Here is a 23,894-nt window from a genome sequence, read left to right as displayed (position 1 = left end):
GGAGACTGTGCCGATTAGTTTGCAGTGCCACAATTGTATATCGGTGTGCAACTGAGTCTCTAAATCTGTATACGAAGTGCTACAATGCATCAGGCACAGCTTTTTCGCAATACATGTTTCATTGTGTTCCGTATATAGACCCAGCCACACACAATATACAAACGTCATATATCAAATGCATCAGCAGTCTCTCCTGGTGTGTCCTGGTCGTTAGCAGAGTTGCACTGAACCTGTCGGCTCACTCCCGTCAGGCATCTCGCGCCCCATGGCGCACTGAGGCTAGATTTATGAGGACACATCTATATATAATTAAAGTCAATGTAAAAAGGCTTTTAAAAACTGTTTTGTGGATACTATGTGGCAATGAACTCACAGCCACAATGATGCATACAGAGAATGAGACTAAGGGTCCTAGTGACACCTGCACTGCATGCACAGAGCTAACCGCGGACGTTCTCCCATATCAGTGATGTATTTATCTGTGATACCGCAACATCTGCTACCCAGAGGCGTATGTACAACTCTGTACATCTACACACCCTTACTAAATACTGCGATCATGCTAATGGTCCATTACACCCAGTTATGTCCCTACAAGTGCAAGTACAAGTGAATTGCGTAGCATGCAGAGTGTGAAAACGTGCCACATCCATTCATGGCCACCTTAACATATTGGCACACTGGGCAGCTGCCCAGGGCCCAATGATTCTAGAGGTCTTCAAGCAGGGGGGGACTGGTGCCTCCAGGGCTACATGGTTAGCAGGTACAGAATGATGCCTGGCTGCTCTGATTGTGAATTACACACTATCAGTGAGGCCAGGCAGCATTCTCTACCTGCCTCTCAGCCTGCAGCCAGACAGTGAATGACTGGTGGAGCTATCCACCAATCAGAGTGCATCATTCTATACCTGCCTCCCAGCCTGCAGCCAGATACTGAATATATTACAGGTTAAACTGACGCTATTGGGGACATGTTTGGAAAAGTATACAAGTGAAAAAGCAACCAGACAGTTGCTTCCAGTGTGAAAACATCCTAGAAAATAGACATGTACAGTAGTATCTGATCGGTCGCTATGCACCAGGTGCCAGACCTTTACCCTAGCTGTGGACAGGTACAGTAGTATCTGATTGGTCGTCATGCACCAGGTGCCAGACCGCCCCCTAGCTGTGGAGAGGTACATTAGTATTTGATTGGTCGCTATGCACCAGGTGCCAGACCTGCCCCCTAGCTGTGGACAGATACAGTAGTATCTGATCGGTCGCTATGCACCAGGTGCCAGACCTGCCCCCTGGCTGTGGACAGGTGTAGTAGTATCTGATTGGTCACTATGCACCAGGTGCCAGACCTGTCCCCTAGCTGTGGACAGGTACATTAGTATCTGATCGGTCGCTATGCACCAGGTGCCAGACCTGTCCCCTAGCTGTGGACAGGTACATTAGTATCTGATCGGTCGTCATGCACCAGGTGCCAGACCGCCCCCTAGCTGTGGAGAGGTACAGTAGTATCTGATTGGTCGCTATGCACCAGGTGCCAGACCTGCGCCCTAGCTGTGGACAGGTACAGTAGTATCTGATCGGTCGCTATGCACCAGGTGCCAGACATGCCCCCTAGCTGTGGACAGGTACAGTAGTATCAGATTGGTCGCTATGCACCAGGTACTAGACCTGCCCCCCTAGCTGTGGACAGGTACAGTAGTATTTGATTGGTCGCTATGCACCAGATGCTAGACCTGTCCCCGTAACTGTGCCAATATTGTCTGTACTAATGTTATTATAGTTATTTATTTGAATACTTTCAGTGCGATCTGATGTTCCATTTTTGTTTACTTTAAAACCACTTAACTGACGATTTTTCCCTTCAAAAGAGTTAACAACATTGTTTTTTAAAATGTATTTTATTTAATAAAGTTGAAAAAGTATTTTTTTTAAATATTTAAACATTATATTATGCACATATGCAGAACGGATCTCCTCATCAAAAACGGGGGGACAGGGTGGGACGTCGCAGTTCCATGAAATCTGACCATGCCAGTTAAGTGGATTTATTAAAGAGAACTTTTTCTTCTCTTTTGCGTATATGCTGCAAGGTCAAAGTAAGAAATTGCTTTAGTGAGTTAGTTTGTGATTATGCAAATGAAATTAGCTTTAATCAACACATTTTACAGACATTGCTTTATTTTTGGTGCAAATGAAAGCAGACCATTTTTTTTTTTAACCTCAAGGCACAATATATAAGGTTGCGCCTAACGTTACAGAAGGAGCACACCACTAATGCGCTCCAATATTGGTAACGAAACAGAAATGACAACAGAAGGGATACAATATGAAGCTATTGCGAAAAGGACGAAAGCAAATGGCACTTTTGATTTTTTTTTTTTTCTTAGTAACACCTTGAGTTTCAAAATAAAACAACTCGATAACTGCTTAGGTTAACAAATCTAAAACCAATTAGAAAAGGGTCTGTTTCTGGTCTATAATCTATCTTTTATCCGGATTAGCCATCAGAATGTTTTCACTGCAGACTCTGGCAGAGCTCATCTTTTTATTGTGTTATTCCGGGCACCCTTTATGTTGGCGAAACATAGGCCCTGACTAAGTGAACTTTCATCTGATGTCTTCATTGACGAGAACTCCGGGGTTGCTTATTTCAGATGCTAATCCCCAGCCAAGCTCAAGAGAAGTTAGAGGAGACTCTGCAAAAAGTAGAAACAAGAATTTTTTTTTCCCCACTTCTGGATCCTCTTTGGGAATCCTGGGGCACATAGCTGAGTATAATCCATAGTGCTCGGCGGATTAAGGTAGGTGATAACCTCTTTTGATTGAAGAGAAAAGCTCTGGTGCTTACAAACTGGGTGGAGATGGATTTAGCCAGAATGTAACACCATGCAATAAAAGCTTGGTCTGTGTCAGAAGCCTCTGAATAGCTCCTCAATGTACTCAATTCCCAGGCCTGGCAGGGAATCTTGCAAAGACCTACCTGACTCAAATAAGCATGAATAATCTGTCTTAGCAGAATCATAGTGCAAAGAGAAAGACACGGAGCCTGTGCGTCTTACCCGGGTCAGCTCTGTCCCTCTCCAAATTCCTGCGAGCCAATCGGCAGAAATGCATCAGATTGGCAGCAAGCACAGAATTCCTTTCATATTATGGCTGCTGGGCTTCAGATGCAGATTTAGCCAGGGGGTTAGCCTTACAGTTTAAAGCCTCTTGCCATCAGATAAGATTTGTCATATCGAGGGGGTGCACTTTGCAAAACTCTGTTACAGAAGTATGTTGTGAACAGTTGTGAACAGTCGATGCCCATGTTATTTAGAGAACTGAAATACAGGTTCCTTATACAAAAAAAACATTTAGAAAGTTTGTCTATTTGAAATTATTATGGAATCACTATTGGATAATTCACAACTTTACAAAAGAATGGATGGAACAATCGATTCTAAACCTTTTTTCATGTTTGTTTTTGGGTGACGTCTGCAACATGGACCTTTAAAGGGGCCCTAACACTATAGTTATTTAATTTTCACCTTTAATTACTGTAATGTAAACAAAATACATAATGTATACATATTTTAAATATTAAATCAGTGGTTCTCAAACAGGGCATCACGGGGCATTTGCAGGGCTGCCATGAGTTGATGGTCCAGGACCAAATCAAATTATTATGCAATAAGCAAAATCAGTGCTGGTGGCTACCAATCACAACACAAAGCACAACCCTGTCCGCCACCACATAGCTGAACCAAAGCTCGACATAAATGCACAATTTACTTAATTTAATTTTTTTTTCCTGAATTTTGCTATAAGAATTTTTTTTGCAAAAAATGTCGATTCTCTAGAGAGCTGTGATTGAAGAACGTTTGGGAACCACTGCAGTAAAAAGAATGTTACCTAGTTTCTTTCACGTATTAATGGTGCTAATTTAACACCATTTAGGGGGGAATTTAATTAGCCTTGATAATTTTTTGGGAGAAAAAAAAACAACAGGGTTTTACTGTAATTTGTTCATGATGTTTTGCTTCAGGCAATTCAATTATAGCCGTTTTTTTTCTCCCAAAAAAAATTACCCCTTTTCTGTCGAAAACATAGAATCTGTGATAAATTCACGGACCTATGTGTTTTCGCAGCCACAATTGCGAAAACGGGGCAGATTATTTGGGATATTTTTTCCTCCTGCCTCAGGCAGGTGAAAAAAACCCTGATTAGTGCTGGCTTCAGGGCTAATTGAATAGACCTGAGGGGGTCAATTAGCCGCAGTAAATAACCGTGGCTAATTTAATCCCCCTCTTAGTGTAGTTTCCTTATTTGCTCTCTCTTCCCCTTAATTCCGTTTTCTACTTTAATATGCTTAACTCTATGCTACGCACATCTTTATACATCATGGGGTAGATGTACTATTCCCCCACGATACCCTTCCTGCCCTCCCAGGATCCCTTCCAGAGCGCACAGCTTCCCCCTCCCGGGATTCCTCCAAGAGCACACAGCTCCCACCTCCCGGGATCCATCCAGAGCAAACAGCTCCCCCCTCCCGGGATCTCCCGGGATCCATCCAGAGCAAAAAGCTCCCCCCCTCCAGGGATCCATCCAGAGCACACAGCTCCCCCCTTCCCGGGATCCAACCAGAGCAAACAGCTCCCCCCTCCCGGGATCCATCCAGAGCAAAAAGCTCCCCCCCTCCAGGGATCCATCCAGAGCACACAGTTTCCCCGTCCCGGTATCCCTCCAAGAGCACACAGCTCCCCCCTCCCGGGATCCATCCAGAGCAAACAGCTCTCCTCTCCAGGGATCCATCCAGAGCACACAGCCCCCCCCCTCCCTTAAGGGATCCATGCAGAGCACGCAGCTTCCCCCTCCCGGGATCCCTCCCAGAGCACACAGCTCCCCCCTCCCGGGATCCCTCCCAGAGCACACAGGTCCCCCCTCCCGGGATCCCTCCCAGAGCACACAGGTCCCCCCTCCCGGGATCCCTCCCAGAGCACACAGGTCCCCCCTCCCGGGATCCATCCAGAGCAAACAGCTCCCCCCTCCCGGGATCCCTTCCAGAGCGCACACAGCGCATCAGCCTATTGTCCCTCCCCCTGGCCAGTTAATGCGCGAGATCTTGCGATTATCACAAAGATCTCACATGCAGCCCAAAGCCAGCAGCCATTGGTAGATGTACTATGCGGTGATATGGGGGAGGGAAGTGGTCTCAAAGTGCGTTATGTGCACTGATACCGCCCCCCCCCCCCCCCTCCAATGTATTAATTAGGCGGGTTGTGTTGCCCCTCTTTATATCGGCACTGCTATCTAAAATATAGTGCACCGATATGCAGGGCAGAATATGAAAGGTCAGTGGCACTGACCTTTCCAACACCTGCAGCTATCGATTCCGACAACAGGGACAGATCTGTCCCTGGCTGTGGTGGCTGCTGGCTTCGGGCTGCTTCGGAGACCTCGTGATAATTGCGAGATCTCGCGCGTGCCCAGAGGAGCCAGCCCAGGGAGAGAGACAGCGCATCAGCACTAGACTGGGATCGCCGGAGAAGGGAGTTTTTACTCCTCGGCTCCGGCAAACAAGATTTTAACATATTTTGTTGATATAGCTTCATGCTATCTTTTAGATAGCAGCATCGATATAGACAGGGGGGCTATATGCAGCACTCATGGCACAGTAATACATGAGGGGGGGGGGGGAAGCGGTATCAGTGCACATAGCATGCGCTGATACCTCTTCCTCCCCATATCAACCCCTCATACATCTACCCCATAGTTCTCCGTCTCCTAGTGAAAAGAGGGCTGCAGTCTTTTTCTAAAATATGGCTGTCATCATTGTTTGATACGTATATATAACAATCTAACGGCTATACTATAACTTTGTGCTTAGCAAAAGTGATAGAGCAAAAGGGTCCCCTATTAACCATTTCTTCTCAGCTTTGTCTATACCAACTTGTAGAAGTCACTTGTAATTTCATCATCACTTTCATAATGTGAATTTATTCTATACAAATAATGATGCCAGTTTACTTAACAAGATACAACTAAAAATTTGGAATATATAGTTTACATATTTTTCAACTGAGTAATGGAGTTAAGGAGTACAGAAGAGAGAAGGGGAGCGAAAGCCATTATCCCAACATTTCATAGAAACTTAGCGATATATTCAATAAGAGTCGGGTCCATTCCGACATGCAGTTGTCGGAATGGACCCGACAACCCCTATTCAAGAGCAGCCAAATCTAACTGTCAGATTTGGCCGTTCCCTGTGTCCTGTCCTGCCGCTGACAGCGGCTGCCAGGTGCGCTGACACCAGCGGCGGGGGAGCATCATGAGGCGGCCGGCGGGGGGAGCAGTGTGTGGCGGCCGGCGGGGGAGCACCGTGAGGCGGCCGGCGGGGGGAGCACCGTGAGGCGGCCGGCGGGGGGAGCACCGTGAGGCGGCCGGCGGGGGAGCATCGTGAGGCGGCCTGCGGGGGGAGCAGCGTGAGGCAGCCGCCGGGGAAGCAGTGCGATGCGGCCGGGGGGGGGGGGGGAGCAGCGTGAGGCGGCCGGCGTGGGAGCTTCCAGCGGCGGCCGGAGCCGGCAGCGGGAGCGATGTCCGCGGCGGCGGGGGAGGCACTACAGGTACTACTCTCATCCCCGTAGCCCACCGCACCGCTCCCCGACTCCTCACCTCAATCAGACTTGTTTTCAAGTCAGATTGAGTTTGTCGGAAAGGGCCAAAACCTGTCGGATTTGGCCCTGTTTCCGACAGCGGCAGGTGGATCGGTGGGTATTCCGCTGATCCACCTGCTTTCCGACAAGTCGGATTTCCCTACTGAATAGGTCGGAACCCCTTCCGACCTATTCCAGACGGAAACTGACGTCTTTCCGACAAGACGGCAGTTTCCGACACTTATTGAATACAGCCCATAGAATTTGATGTCAGATAAGTACCACTTACATACTAGGAATCATTTTTGCTAGGAGACAATTAACCTACCAGTATATTTTTGGATTGTGGGAGGAAACTGGAGTACTCGGTGGAAACCCATGTAAGCATGGGGAGAATATATAAACTCCACACAGTTAGCGCCATGGTGGGAATAGAACCCATGACCTCAGTGCTGGGAGGCAGTAATGCTAATTGTTGCACCATTTCCGCCATCCAAATTCTAGGGAAATTGGATTTACTGTCCAATGTCTTGCTGGAGCAATCAGTTTAACAATACAATGCTGTCAACAGAAAATTACCATCTGCTTTTCCCACTTATTTTATTTGAAACTTTGGAGACTTTGAAACTTTTTCTTTATTTTTACAAACAAATCGATCTTGGTCTACTGGAAAACTTCCAAATCTAAAATTGGGATTTGTCTAACACATGATTTCTCTTAATTATTTTCAGTCTCATTATTGATCAGGACTGACTGCACAAAGACTAATGGCTGAATAAACAAGAGCTCCCAAGATGGCCGTTTCAAAATCTTTGATGTAAAACTGTTCAGGCCCTGTGGGTAAAAACGCTCTAATAAATGAAGTCATTATTATCAGAAGAGCTGTTAGCAGACAGAGTTCTTTAACTTTGGCATTTGTGATGCCAGACGCTCGGTAGGTGTTTCAGCCTGAGAAATGGGCTCCAAAGTGAAAAGGGCGCGTTTTATTTTTGTTAGAACTCCTCGGTGACTTGTGATTTCGGATGACACTGGTGCTCTGGGTTTCACCTTAATAAAATGAGATGAGAATATGTGATCTGCCCGGAGGCTGTTTGACTTGGCACGTCACCATGTGTACAGCATTCAGCAACACAAACTCTTCCCATGTCTGCGCAATTCCACAGATAACCAAACGTGCCAAAGCAGAACCCTGCCCCGTTCCAAACCACTTCTGGGCAATCTTCTCTGTCTGTGGTTAGAATAAGCTCCAGATTTAACATTTGCTCAGAGGTAAAAAGAAAAAATAAATACATAAGTTGAAAGCCACGAACAAGGGGTTTTGGTGGCCTGCCAGGAACCATGAAGTGTTGCTCTCCGGAAAACACAACTGATGCCATACAGAGAGTACAGCGGAGCAGGTAGAAAGGGGGGTGGAGGATGTGGCCCCACCAGCTACCGCCTGCTGTCTGCAGCATCCATGTCTCTGTACGGATAGATAAACAGCAAAGTAGGTAGCCTAAGGATGTACATCACACACACACAATACTAACAGCTGTAAAAGAAGTGACCACTGTGCTTGCTTCTTGCAGGCTGACTTCCCAGCGATTAGCTTCTAGTGACAGTGAAGCTGATACAATCTCAAGTGCTTACATTACTTATTATGCACATGGTTAAGCAAGTCAACAGCGTGCTTCAATACTTTCACTAGAGGGATTTAATAAGTACTGCTCAGTCAACCTTTCAGGCTTCTCAATGGAGAGCTACATTTGAGATACGCCTAACATAAACACTCATGTTGGGTGACTGCTACTTCCCCTTCGATCCTGAAAGGGGCTGCAGTGTGCCACAGACAGTCTTAGCACTGGCTGGAAAGAATAAAATGTTCACAAAACTAGGAACTCGTGTGGCCAATGGCAGCCGCTCTCACAAAGCTGTCAAAACTTCTTGCAACTTAAACATCGGAAGCAATTTGCAGTGAGATTGTATTACTAGCTTGGAGTGTACCTGTCACTCACACCCAACGGAGGTGGCCATTTTGGGGGGGCTAAATTAATATCCAAAGAAGAGAACGGGGGAAAGCCGATCAAACATAGTTTGAAACGTTTCTCAAGGAGATGCAGCCTATTAATTCACTAAGAACTAGTAATATCATGGAGGCATAAGCCACAAAAGTAAGAAGTTTAAATGAATTTAATAATGTGAAGGTTTTCACTATGACCAACTACTGTTGAAAATATTAGATATTCTCTATACATTCCCCGCTGACAAGTCTGTCACCTTCTCCCAGAGTAAGGAATCTGAACATCTCGAAACTTCTCCCATTCTGCCGGAAACATCATCACATTTTATTACCTGCTTAAAGTACACACATCTCCAATGCACAGTGGGCACAGCCAATCAAGTTTCTGAGAACAAGATGCTCATTGAGGTATAAAGCATAGCTGAAAATCCTCAACTTCATGAATATTGTTCCGCCCCCCTAAATGGCAGCATAGAATGTAAAGAACAATTTCACCTTATCTAATGCGATATCACTCACCAAGGTAATAGAGGAAGCTTCGAGAAAACATCATGACAATGAGTATGAAGACGCAACCATTGGGCGCACATAAAACCCACCCTATGGTTGCACAGTATTGACATCGGACGTAAGTAGCTGGAGCCATATTTGCTGCATATGGGATTGCAGCCGCAAGCTGTGACCCGCCCCCCAAGCAGTTGCGATACGCATGCCCGAGTCGACACTCATCCATTACCTCCCACAAACACTCCCTGACTGTGAACCACTTTGTGAATAAATCCTTACTGTAGCTGTCATCGCAGGGCCATTGCGGTATACACACAGGGCCTTATTCAGACCTGATCGCTGCTGTGCATTTTCACACAGTGGGCGTACCGGTCATAACTGCATATGCACCGCAAAGCGCATGCGCGTCGGACAACAACAACTGGCATCGTCGGTCAGCGTCAGGATGGTGTGAAAATTTCATTTGCACGGGCGTTCGCAAGGTGACTGACAGGAAAAGGCCGTTTGTGGGTGGCAACTGACCGTTTTCAGGAAGTGTCAGGAAAAACGCAGGCGTGCCCAAGCATTTTCAGGGAGGGTGTCTGACGTCAGCTACGGCCCCGATGAGCCTTGTGATCGCACTATAGGAGTAAGTCCTGGGCTGTGCAGAGAACGCACACAGTGGAATTTTGCAGCTTGGCGTACACATGCAATCACACACTTGCACGGCGAATATACATTCCCCCTGGAGGCAGCGACTATCTGAACGTAGGACAGCAAAGTTATCAGCCCAGTGATCAGATCTGAATCACCCCCACAATGCAAAGCATGAGCAGTGGCAACAGAATAAAACCGATCAACCACGTACAACATCGAATTGACATGCATTCAAATCTGAAAAAATAAGAATTTACTTACCGATAATTCTATTTCTCGTAGTCCGTAGTGGATGCTGGGAACTCCGTAAGGACCATGGGGAATAGCGGCTCCGCAGGAGACTGGGCACAAAAGTAAAGCTTTAGGACTACCTGGTGTGCACTGGCTCCTCCCCCTATGACCCTCCTCCAAGCCTCAGTTAGGATACTGTGCCCGGACGAGCGTACACAATAAGGAAGGATTTTGAATCCCGGGTAAGACTCATACCAGCCACACCAATCACACCGTACAACCTGTGATCTGAACCCAGTTAACAGCATGATAACAGAGGAGCCTCTGAAAAGATGGCTCACAACAATAATAACCCGATTTTTGTAACAATAACTATGTACAAGTATTGCAGACAATCCGCACTTGGGATGGGCGCCCAGCATCCACTACGGACTACGAGAAATAGAATTATCGGTAAGTAAATTCTTATTTTCTCTGACGTCCTAGTGGATGCTGGGAACTCCGTAAGGACCATGGGGATTATACCAAAGCTCCCAAACGGGCGGGAGAGTGCGGATGACTCTGCAGCACCGAATGAGAGAACTCCAGGTCCTCCTCAGCCAGGGTATCAAATTTGTAGAATTTAGCAAACGTGTTTGCCCCTGACCAAGTAGCTGCTCGGCAAAGTTGTAAAGCCGAGACCCCTCGGGCAGCCGCCCAAGATGAGCCCACCTTCCTTGTGGAATGGGCTTTTACAGATTTTGGCTGTGGCAGGCCTGCCACAGAATGTGCAAGCTGAATTGTACTACAAATCCAACGAGCAATAGTCTGCTTAGAAGCAGGAGCACCCAGCTTGTTGGGTGCATACAGGATAAACAGCGAGTCAGATTTTCTGACTCCAGCCGTCCTGGAAACATATTTTCAGGGCCCTGACTACGTCCAGCAACTTGGAGTCCTCCAAGTCCCTAGTAGCCGCAGGTACCACAATAGGCTGGTTCAAGTGAAACGCTGAAACCACCTTAGGGAGAAATTGAGGATGAGTCCTCAATTCTGCCCTGTCCGTATGAAAAATTAGGTAAGGGCTTTTATAGGATAAAGTCGCCAATTCTGAGACACGCCTGGCTGAAGCCAGAGCCAACAGCATTACCACTTTCCATGTGAGATATTTTAAGTCCACAGTGGTGAGTGGTTCAAACCAATGTGATTTTAGGAACCCCAAAACTACATTGAGATCCCAAGGTGCCACTGGAGGCACAAAAGGAGGCTGTATATGCAGTACCCCCTTGACAAACGTCTGAACTTCAGGAACTGAAGCCGGTTCTTTCTGGAAGAAAATCGACAGGGCCGAAATTTGAACCTTAATGGACCCTAATTTTAGGCCCATAGACAGTCCTGTTTGCAGGAAATGCAGGAAACGACCCAGTTGAAATTCCTCTGTAGGGGCCTTCCTGGCCTCGCACCACGCAACATATTTACGCCAAATACGGTGATAATGCTGTACGGTTACATCCTTCCTGGCTTTGATCAGGGTAGGGATGACTTCATCCGGAATGCCTTTTTCCTTCAGGATCCGGCGTTCAACCGCCATGCCGTCAAACGCAGCCGCGGTAAGTCTTGGAACAGACAGGGTCCCTGCTGGAGCAGGTCCCTTCTTAGAGGTAGAGGCCACGGGTCCTCTGTGAGCATCTCTTGAAGTTCCGGGTACCAAGTCCTTCTTGGCCAATCCGGAGTCACGAGTATAGTCCTTACTCCTCTCCTTCTTATGATTCTCAGTACGTTGGGTATGAGAGGCAGAGGAGGGAACACATACACTGACTGGTACACCCACGGTGTTACCAGAGCGTCCACAGCTATTGCCTGAGGGTCCCTTGACCTGGCGCAATACCTGTCTAGTTTTTTGTTGAGGCGGGACGCCATCATGTCCACCTTTGGTTTTTCCCAACGGTTCACAATCATGTGGAAGACTTCTGGGTGAAGTCCCCACTCTCCCGAGTGGAGGTCGTGTCTGCTGAGGAAGTCTGCTTCCCAGTTGTCCACTCCCGGAATGAACACTGCTGACAGTGCTATCACATGATTTCCCGCCCAGCGAAGAATCCTTGCAACTTCTGCCATTGCCCTCCTGCTTCTTGTGCCGCCCTGTCTGTTTACGTGGGCGACTGCCGTGATGTTGTCTGACTGGATCAGCACCGGCTGACCTTGAAGCAGAGGTCTTGCTAGGCTTAGAGCATTGTAGATGGCCCTTAGCTCCAGGATATTTATGTGAAGTGATGTCTCCAGACTTGACCACAAGCCCTGGAAATTTCTTCCCTGTGTGACTGCTCCCCAGCCTCTCAGGCTGGCATCCGTGGTCACCAGGACCCAGTCCTGAATGCCGAATCTGCGGCCCTCTAGAAGATGAGCACTCTGCAACCACCACAGGAGAGACACCCTTGTCCTTGGTGACAAGATTATCCGCTGATGCATCTGAAGATGCGACCCGGACCATTTGTCTAGCAGATCCCACTGGAAGGTTCTTGCGTGGAATCTGCCGAATGGGATTGCTTCGTAAGAAGCCACCATCTTTCCCAGGACCCTTGTGCATTGATGCACTGAGACTTGGCCTGGTTTTAGGAGATTTCTGACTAGTTCGGATAACTCCCTGGCTTTCTCCTCCGGGAGAAACACCTTTTTCTGGACTGTGTCCAGGATCATCCCTAGGAATAGAAGTCGTGTCGTCGGGATCAGCTGCGATTTTGGAATATTGAGAATCCAACCGTGCTGGCGCAGCACTATCTGAGATAGTGCTACCCCGACTTCCAACTGTTCCCTGGATCTTGCCCTTATCAGGAGATCGTCCAAGTAAGGGATAACTAAAACTCCCTTCCTTCGAAGGAGTATCATCATTTCGGCCATTACCTTGGTAAAGACCCGGGGTGCCGTGGACAATCCAAACGGCAGCGTCTGAAACTGATAGTGACAGTTCTGTACCACAAACCTGAGGTACCCTTGGTGAGAAGGGTAAATTGGGACATGTAGGTAAGCATCTTTGACGTCCAGAGACACCATATAGTCCCCTTCTTCCAGGTTTGCAATCACTGCTCTGAGTGACTCCATCTTGAATTTGAACCTTTGTATGTAAGTGTTCAAGGATTTTAGGTTTAAAATTGGTCTCACCGAGCCGTCCGGCTTCGGTACCACAAATAGTGTTGAATAGTACCCATTTCCCTGTTGTAGGAGGGGTACCTTGATTATCACCTGCTGGGAATACAGCTTGTGAATGGCTTCCAATACTGCCTCCCTGTCTGAGGGAGACGTCGGTAAAGCAGACTTTAGAAAACGGCGAGGGGGAGACGTCTCGAATTCCAATTTGTACCCCTGAGATACCACCTGAAGGATCCAGGGGTCCACTTGCGAGTGGGCCCACTGCGCACTGAACTTCTTGAGACGGGCCCCCACCGTGCCTAAGTCCGCTTGTAAAGCCCCAGCGTCATGCTGAGGACTTTGCAGAGGCGGGAAAGGGCTTTTGTTCCTGGGAACTGGCTGTTTGTTGCAGCCTTTTTCCTCTCCCTCTGCCACGGGGCAGAAATGAGGCGCCTTTTGCCCGCTTGCCCTTATGGGGCCGAAAGGACTGCGCCTGATAATACGGCGTCTTCTTAGGTTGAGAAGCTACCTGGGGTAAAAATGTGGATTTTCCAGCAGTTGCCGTGGCTACCAGGTCTGATAGACCTACCCCAAATAACTCCTCCCCCTTATAAGGCAATACTTCCATGTGCCTTTTAGAATCCGCATCACCTGACCACTGCCGCGTCCATAAACCTCTTCTTGCAGAAATGGACAGCGCGCTAACTCTTGATGCCAGTCGGCAAATATCCCTCTGTGCATCACGCATATATAGAAAAGCATCCTTCAAATGCTCTATAGTCAGTAATATACTGTCCCTATCTAGGGTATCAATATCTTCAGTCAGGGAATCCGACCACGCCAGGCCCGCACTGCACATCCAGGCTGAGGCGATTGCTGGTCGCAGTATAACACCCGTGTGAGTGTATATACATTTTAGGATATTCTCCAGCTTTCTATCGGCAGGTTCCTTTAGGGCGGCCGTATCAGGAGAGGGTAGTGCTACCTGTTTAGACAAGCGTGTGAGCGCTTTATCCACCCTAGGGGGTGTTTCCCAACGTGCCCTATCCTCTGGCGGGAAAGGGTACGATGCCAATAACCTTTTAGGAATTATCAGTTTTTTATCGGGGGAAACCCACGCCTCATCACACACTTCATTTAATTCCTCGGATACAGGAAAAACTACAGGCAGTTTTTTCTCACCAAACATAATACCCTTTTTAGTGGTACTTGTATTATCAGAGATATGCAATACATTTTTCATTGCTTCAATCATGTAACGTGTGGCCCTAGTGGAAGTCACGTTTGTCTCCTCATCATCGACACTGGAGTCAGTATCCGTGTCTGTGTCTGCCATTTGAGGTAACGGGCGTTTTAAAGCCCCTGATGGCGTTTGAGACCCCTGGACAGGCACAAGCTGAGTAGCCGGCTGTCTCATGTCGTCAACTGTCTGTCGTAAAGAGCTGACACTGTCACGCAATTCCTTCCATAAGCTCATCCACTCAGGTGTCGACTCCCTAGGGGGTGACAACTCTATAATAGGCAATTGCTCCGCCTCCATCTCATTTTCCTCCTCAAACATGTCGACACAATCGTACCGACACACCGCACACACACAGGGAATGCTCTGATAGAGGACAGGACCCCACTAGCCCTTTGGGGAGACAGAGGGAGAGTATGCCAGCACACACCAGAGCGCTATATATATACAGGAATACCACTATAAAATGTGCTTTTCCCTTTATAGCTGCTGTTAGTATCAAAACTGCGCCAAATTAGTGCCCCCCTCTCTTTTTTACCCTTTTCTGTAGTGCAGGACTGCAGGGGAGAGTCAGGGAGACGTCCTTCCAGCGGAGCTGTGATGGAAAATGGCGCCCGTGTGCTGAGGAGATAGGCTCCGCCCCCTTCTCGACGGACTTTTCTCCCGCTTTTTGGTGAGTTCTGGCAGGGGTTAAAATACATCCATATAGCCCTGGGGGTTATATGTGGTGTATTTATGCCAGCCAAGGTGTTTACATTGCTGCTCAGGGCGCCCCCCCCTAGCGCCCTGCACCCTCAGTGACCGAAGTGTGAAGTGTGCCTGAGTAACAATGGCGCACAGCTGCAGTGCTGTGCGCTACCTTGTTGAAGACTGATGTCTTCTGCCGCCGATTTTTCCGGTCCTCTTCTTGCTTCTGGCTCTATAAGGGGGCCGGCGGCGCGGCTCTGGGACCGAGCTCCGAGGCTGGGCCTGTGTTCGGTCCCTCTGGAGCTAATGGTGTCCAGTAGCCTAAGAAGCCCAAGCTGGCTGCAAGCAGGCAGGTTCGCTTCTTCTCCCCTTAGTCCCTCGATGCAGTGAGCCTGTTGCCAGCAGGTCTCACTGAAAATAAAAAACCTAAAACTAAACTTTCACTAAGAAGCTCAGGAGAGCCCCTAGTGTGCACCCTTCTCGGCCGGGCACAAAAATCTAACTGAGGCTTGGAGGAGGGTCATAGGGGGAGGAGCCAGTGCACACCAGGTAGTCCTAAAGCTTTACTTTTGTGCCCAGTCTCCTGCGGAGCCGCTATTCCCCATGGTCCTTACGGAGTTCCCAGCATCCACTAGGACGTCAGAGAAGATTACATTTATTAATCATAACTTAATAATACAGTGGCTGTTGATGGCAAAGTGTCTGTAGTTGCAGGCAGTCGTGGAAGCCTGTTTTCACTAATGTTGTGTGTAGTATATGGGGGTCACTAATTCGGTGTGTAGTATATGGGGGTCACTAATGCTGTGTGTAGTATATGGAGGTCATTAATGCTGTGTGTAGTATTTGGAGGTCACTAATGCTATGTGTAGTATATGGGGATCACTAATGCCGTGTGTACCATATGGGGTCATTAATGTTGTGTGAAGCATTTGGGGGTCACTAATGCTGTGTGTAGTATAAGGGGGTCACTAATGCTGTGGGTAGCACATGGGGGTCACTAATGCTCTGTGTAGTATATGGGGGTCATTAATGCTGTCTTTAGTATATGGGGGGTTACTAATGCTCTGTGTAGTATATGGGGGTCATTAATGCTGTCTGTAGTATATGGGGGTCATTAATGCTGTGCGTAGTATATGGGGGTCATTAAGGCTGTGTGTATTATATGGGGGTCATTAATGCTGTGTGTAGTATATGGAGGTCATTAATGCTGTGCATAGTATATGGGAGTTACTAAAACTGTGTGTAGTATATGGGGGTTACTAAAGCTGTGTGTAGTATATGGGAGTCACTATTGCTGTGTGTAGTAAATGGTGGTGACTAATGATGTGTGTAGTAAACGGTGGTCACTAATGCTGTGTGTAGTATATGGGGGTCACTAAAGCTTTGTGTAGTATATGGGGGTTATTAATGGTATAACCCCACTTGCTAAAGTATTCACCCTCCCTTGGCTTTTTACCTATTTTGTTACATTACAACCTGTAATTCAATTTATTTATTTTTAATCTGAAATTTATGTGATGGATCTGCACAAAATAGTCTAAGCTGGTGAAGTGAAATGAGAAAAAAAATGTATATAAAAAAGATTTTTTATAAATAAAATTTCAAAAACTGGCATGTGCATATGTATTCACCACCTTTGCTATGAAGCCCCTCAAAACTTCTGGTGCAACCAATTACCTTCAGAAGTCACATAATTAGTGAAATTAAGTCCACCAGTGTGCAATCTAAGTGTCACATGATCTGTGTGTATAACCACACCTTTCTGAAAGGCCCCAGAGGCTGCAACATTACTAAGCAAGAGGCATCACACCATGAAGACAAAGGAGCTCTCCAAACAAGTCAGGGACAAAAGTTGTTGAGAAGCACAAGTCAGGGTTGGGTTATAAAAAAAATATCCAAAACTTTGATGATGCCCCGGCGCAGCATCAAATCCATCATCTTCAAATGGAAAGAACATGGTACCACAACAAACCTACCAAGAGAGTGCCGGCCACCAAAATTCACAGACCGGGCAAGGAGGGCATTAATCAGAGAGGCACAGAGACCAAAGGTAACCCTGAAGGAGCTGCAGAGTTCCACAGCAGAGACTGGTATATCTGCATATGTGACCACAACAACCCGTACACTCCATAGAGCTGGGCTTTATGGAAGAGTGGCTAGAAAAAAGCCATTACTTAGTGTTAAAAATAAGGCGGCAGGTTTTTGGTTTGCCAAAAGGCATGTGGACGACTCCCCAAATGTAAGGAGGAAGGTGCTCTGGTCCGATAAGACAAAAATTTTACTTTTCAGCCACCAAGGAAAACGCTATGCCTGGTGCAAACCCAACACATCCCATCACCCCAAGAACACCAAACCCACAATGAAACATGATGGTGGCAGCATCATGCTGTGGTGATGTTTTTCAGCAGCAGGGACTTGTAAACTGTTTTGAGTCGAGGGAAAGATGGGTGGTGCTAAATACAGGGATATTCTTGAGCAAAACCTGTTTCAGTTTGCCTGTGATTTGAGACTGAGACGGAGGTTCACCTTCCAGCAGGACAATGACTCGAAGCATACTGCTAAAGCAACACTCGAGTGGTTTAAGGGTAAACATTTAAATGTGTTGGAATGGCCTAGTCAAAGCCCAGAACTCAATCCAATTGAGAATCTGTGGTCAGACTTGAAGATTGCTGTTCACAAGCGGAAACCATCCAACATGAAGGAGCTAGAGCAGTTTTGCCTTGAGGAATGGGCAAAAATCCCAGTGGCAAGGTCATAGAGACTTATCCAAAGCGACTTGCAGCTGTAATTGCCACAAAAGGTGGCTCTATAAAGTACTGACTTTAGGGAGGTGAATAGTTATGCACACTGAAGTTTTCTGTTATTTTGTCCTTTTTGTTGTTTGCTTAACAATAATTAAAAAAACAAACAAAAAAACATCTTCAAAGTTGTAGCCATGTTCTGTGAATGACATGATGCAAACTTTCAAACAATCCATTTTAATTCCAGGTTGTGAGGCAACAAAACATAAAAAATGCAAAGGGGGGTGAATACTTTAGCATGGCACTGTAGTGGCCATATAGGTAGAAGGAGACTTCTATCTACTGGGGTGGGGAGCACTATGATGACTCTTTGGCCTACGTGACAGAAAAGTTAATTTCTCCTCTGTCCCTTGTCCGTATGCACATCTCAGAACCACATAGTGTTCACGCTAGGCTGTTTTAGCACAGCACCGCACCCTACCAGATTTTAGAATGCTAAAATGCAAACTACCCTTATAGCGGCACCCCACTGAAACAGCCTGTCCGGGGCCGTCCCACAAGGAAAAAGTTGCGGTGAATAGATGCCATGTGCATGGTATTTGTTCACGTTGCAGGAAGAACTTTGGGGTTGCCCAGCATCTTTGTGACTTCTGGACCAATCCCCTACAGTGATGAAAAGAGGACGCGTCTTAAGGACATGCCCTTTTTTTGAGTGGTCACAAACCCTTTTTCTCTTACATCCTAGAGGATACTGGGTTCCATTTAGTTCCATGGGGTATAGACGGGTCCGCTAGGAGTCACGGGCACTTTAAGAACTTGATAGTGTGGGCTGGCTTCTCCCTCTATGCCCCTTCTACCAGACTCAGTTTAGAAAATGTACCTGGAGTAGCCGTTCACGCTGAAGGAAGCTCCTGAAGAGTTTTCTGCATTTATTTTATATGTTTATTTTCAGTCAGGGCTGGTTGGCACCAGTGGGACATAGGAGGAGGGGGGGATGACAGCCCAACCTCTTGAAAGTTTAATGGTCCCATTTCCCGCTGAGCTCCTGAGGGAACTATTCGCAAGCCGCACTATGGCGAGCGTACATTCCTGCAGCGCGCCGCAACCTCTAACAGAGCCAGAAGAATGAAGAGTGGTGAGTGCTGAGCCGGGGTCCCGGTTAGCGGTGCGCCGCCCATTATGTCGGCACGAGGGTACAGAGACGCACGGCTTCTAAACGGGGCGGAATGCGTCGCCACCGCACAGCAAAGGTCCTCTCCACGAAGGGAACTAGACGCTACGCGCACCGCACCTCATTTCAGTCTGTACAGGGGGCGTAAATGACCACGCCCCCTGTACGAAACCACACCCCCTATTGCCGCCCGGGGCGTACAGAGCCCCAGAACCGGCCCTGCACAGACGCTGACTGACAATGACACGCAGCTCCTCCAGTGTGACTCCAAATTACCTCAGCGGTACCAGGGGTCATAGCAGGGGGGGAGCGATTACTAGTGTACTAAGTTCCCAATCAGGGTACTTAGTCTGCGACCCAGCTAAGCTTGGCATTAGCGGTAAGGGTGCGTGGGGGCTGGCTCCAAACAACTCTGTGTCTCCTTGAACGGCTCTTTGTGGGTTAATTGTGCTTAACCTTTTCCTGTGTGTGTGTGCTGTCACATTTACATTATGTCAGGCAAAGAGTGTATTTCTTGTACAGTGGAGTGTTCCTCTTCACCAGGGGGTCACTACTGGGTACTCAGGGTTCACAGAAGAGTGATGCTGAACCAGAGTGGGTTAATTCTCTGAAAGGAATGATCTCCACTTTTTCTACAAAATTATCCCGCAATGAGAAAGAGACGCAATACTTAAAAAAGACTGTTGATGAGTTTATGAGCAGAGACTCAGTCCCCAAAACAGCATCTCAGTTCAAAAGCGATCTCTGGCCCATATCCTGCGGTCTGACTGAAGCTGAAGGGTCAGACTTGGAGGAGAGTGAGGCAGACTTGGAAGGGGGGGAGGGGGATGCGGCTCTGTCACAGGGAATAGAGCATAGGTTCTCAAACTCGGTCCTCAGGAGCCCACACATGCATGTTTTGCAGGTCTCCTCACAGAATCACAAGTGAAATAATAAGCTGCACCTGTGGGCCTTTTAAAATGTGTCAGTGAGTAATTAATACACCTGTGCCCCTGCTGGGTTACCTGCAAAACATGCACTGTGTGGGCTCCAGAGGACCGAGTTTGAGAACCTATGGAATAGAGGCTCCTATAGGAGCTATCAGAAATGTTCTGCATATTCCTGATAAGGTGTCAGAGGAGTGTGAGGAATCTTATTTTAAATGTAAAAAAAAGAAGTCCTCAGTCACTTTACCTGTGTCAAAGGAACTGAATACCCTGTTTGAAAAACCGTGGGTTAATCCTGATAAGAAATTTCAAATCCCTAAAAGGTTGCTCACCTCTTTTCCCTTTCCTCTGGAGGATAGGAAAAAATGGGAAAATCCACCGATAGTGGACGCATCAGTCTCTAGGTTGTACTGCCTGTTCCTGGTGCAGCCTCCACTTAAAGACATGGCTGATCATAAAATTGAGACTACACTCAAATCATTGTGCACAGCTGCTGGGGTGGCCCAAAGATCCATTATTGCATGTGCATGGATCACTAAAGCCATTGCTAAATGGTCAGGTAACCTAATTGAGGGGTTAGATTCCTTGTCTAGGGGGGATGGTGTTTTACTCCTGCATGAACTTCATGGTGGAAACCATAAAAGAGATAAGCTTGCTTAACGCACGCACCACTGCTATGACAGTGTCGGCATGCAGGGGCTTGTGGCTACGCCAGTGGACTGCTGACGCGGACTCCAGGAAAAGCGTGGAAAACCTACCATTCACAGGAGAGTCCTTGTTTGGAGATGAACTAGACAAATGGATCTCCACAGCTACTGCGGGTAAGTCTATGTATCTTACTTCCGCAGCCCCCCCAGCCAAGAAGACTTGTTCAGCTTTCGGACAGCCAAGTTTAAAGGGCAAATCCAGAGGTGCTTCTACATCCTGCAGCGGTGCAGGAGGTAAATCACGCAAGCCAGCAACTGCAGGTGCTCAGGACCAGAGCCCAGGCTCTGATTCCTCAAAGACTTCAGTATGACGGTGGACCGCAATGCCTTGAGGGCTGTCAGGTGGGAGCCCGACTACAATTCTTCAGTCAGATCTGGTCAAGTTCTTGACAGGATCCCTGGGTCATAGATCTTATTTCCCAAGGCTACAGACTGGAGTTCCAAAAGCTCCCAACTCACAGATTCTTCAAAAACTGGTACAGACTTTGGTCATTGTTCCAGTTCCACCTCATCTGCTCAACAAGGGGTACTATTCTAACTTGTTCGTAGTACCAAAACGATACGGTTCGGTAAGACCGATTCTGAACCTCAAGTCTTTGAACCAGTACTTACGAGTGTTCAAATTCAAGATGGAGTCTCTGAGAGCGGTAATCTCAGGTCTGGAGAAGGGGGAATTCCTAGTGTCTCTGGATATCAAGGATGCGTACCTTCACATTCCGACCTGGCCGCCTTATCAGGCCTATCTCCGGTTTGCACTGCAGGACTGTCACTACCAGTTCCAGGCCCTGCCCTTTGGTATCTCCACGGCACCGAGGGTGTTCACCAAGGTGATAGCAGACATGATGTTTATACGCCACAAGCAGGGAGTGAACATAATTCCGTACCTGGACGATCTTCTGATAAAGGCACCATCCAGGCAGAGGTTGCTGGACAGCATTGGTCTCTCAACCAAACTCCTCCAGGGTCACGGGTGGATTCTGAACCTTCCGAAATCTCACCTAGAGCCAACAAGGAGACTCCCATTCCTGGGAATTATACTGGACACGGAGTCACAGAAAGTGTTCCTTTCCGTTGGAAAAGGCATTCGTGATCCAGTCGATGGTTCGGGACGTCCTGAAGCCAACCCAGGTGTCGGTGCATCTGTGCATTCGACTTTTGGGGAATATGGTAGCCTCTTACGTGGCTCTTCAATACGGAAGGTTTCACGCAAGACCCTTCCAGCTAGATCTGTTGGACAAATGGTCCGGATAGCATCTTCACATGCACCAGAGGATCCGTCTGTCGCCAAAAGCCAGGATCTCTCTTCTGTGGTAACTACAGACTTCTCACCTTGTCGAGGGTCGGAGGTTCGGAATTCAGAACTGAATTCTGTTACCCACTGACGCAAGCCTCAGAGGTTGGGGAGCAGTGTGAATGCCAAATTGCTTTCTCACAAATATTTAAAATGCCCGCTCTAATATATATTGCAGACGCCAGGCGCATCTTATTACCATATACGATAAAAGTGCGCTGTACATCGCAAAACACTGCATCCCATAATAGAAAACAATACACCCACACATTATCTGAGTTCCAAAGCTCATTGATGTATATATTTGTTATTAAAAGGATATGGATTCAATATATTACAATGTACAGTATACCTATAGTTACAACTCATACAGCAAGCAGTTAATACATACAGTTACAGGCCAGCAATACAATACCATTCCCTCAATGCTTATGTCTCTCTCTCTCTGTAAAATCATGCTGGGACTCCATCTTACGCTGAGACCAAAACAGGAACTGAGCTCCTGTGTGATCAGCAATGTGTTATCTAGTTTTTTGGGGAGGGAACTTACTCATTCATGATGAGTCCCTAGTCTATTTGTATATGCTAATCAGGTTCAGCCTTGGGGACGTCCAAAGGGGCTGGCCTGAGCTTCCTGTCCACTACCTGTTTGGCATATCTATTGTTCTAATAAAAGTGATTTTAGCTTTTATACATTTAATCATAACTATTTGTTGCAATGTCCTATAACTTAATAACAAGTATCAAATGAATCTACACATTAATCTGGTTGCTTTAATAGTAAATATGACAGGTCTATCTTGCTTCGTTCAAATAATACACATACATGACATTACTTCATTATATAATTTTAAATCATCATGATGTCTGGCGCTTGATATTATTATAATTATGTACTGCATGAAATAAGTGTCGAATCCATCTCTCTGGCATGTCTGTGTAAATGCGTGTGTTACCATATATTGCTGTGCTTGCTGCGCGTATTTGCAAGTATAGCGACTCATAATGTGTGTAGTTTGTATGTTCTTTTTATGTAATATTTTTGACTTCGACAGCAGTCACTCAGGGGTGCAGTTTCAAGGAAGATGGTAAAGTTAGGAAGTTGTCCTTCCAATCAACATTCTGGAACTCAGAGCCATATACAACACCCTTCTGCAGGCCTCATATCTTCTTCAATATCGGGCCATTCAGGTTCAGTCGGACAATGTGACGGCAGTGATGTACATAAACCGACGGGGCGGAATGAAGAGCAGACCAGCAAGTTCAGAGGTGTCAAGAATTCTCCTCTGGGCAGAAAGAAACACTGTGGCATTGTTGGCAGTCTTCATTCCGGGTGTAGACAACTGGGAAGCAGACTTCCTCAGCAGACACGACATGCACCCGGGGGAGTGGGGCCTTCACCTGGAGGTGTTCAGGTGTTTGACAAGTCGATGGGGATATCCACAGATCGACATGATGGCCTCTCGGCTTAACAAGAAGCTCAATCCCGACTATAATCCAAGCCGGGACGGGGGTAACGACTAAGCATTACCATCATATTTGGAAGAAATACGTCTCTTGGTGTGAGTGCAGAAATTGTTCTGCAGTGGAATTTCATCTGGGACGTTGTCTGCTTTTTCTGCAGGCAGGTAAGGATGTGGGCCTACGTCTGGGCTCCATAAAAGTACAGATTTCGGCCTTGTCCATTTTCTTTCAAAAACAAATGGCTTCTCTCCCTGAGGTCAAGACGTTCTTGAAAGGTGTTCTGCACATCCAACCTCCCTTTGTGCCTCCCATGGCACCTTGGGATCTCAACATGGTGCTGCAGTTCCTCCAATCGGACTGGTTTGAACCATTACAGGAGGTGGACGGAAAATATCTTACGTGGAAGACCGTCGCACTGTTGGTATTGGCTTCAGCAAGACATGTGTCGGAATTGGGAGCTTTGTCTCATAATAGTCCCTATTTAATTTTCCATGAGGACAGAGCTGAACTCAGAACTCGTCAGACACCACCAAAGGTGGTCTCTGCGTTTCACATCAACCAACCTA

General features: G+C 47.2%; 1 protein-coding gene across 3 annotated transcripts in view; it reads right to left on the bottom strand.

Moving 5' to 3' along the window:
* The window catches only part of ELP4 (elongator acetyltransferase complex subunit 4), a 563,638-nt gene that overhangs the window by 337,662 nt on the left and 202,082 nt on the right, over window positions 1-23,894 (bottom strand). The gene's annotated exons all lie outside the window — the stretch shown is intronic.

Source organism: Pseudophryne corroboree, chromosome 11 (genome assembly GCF_028390025.1).
Source record: "Pseudophryne corroboree isolate aPseCor3 chromosome 11, aPseCor3.hap2, whole genome shotgun sequence".
Classification (NCBI taxonomy): domain Eukaryota; kingdom Metazoa; phylum Chordata; class Amphibia; order Anura; family Myobatrachidae; genus Pseudophryne; species Pseudophryne corroboree.
This window is presented reverse-complemented; position numbering and strand designations above follow the sequence as displayed.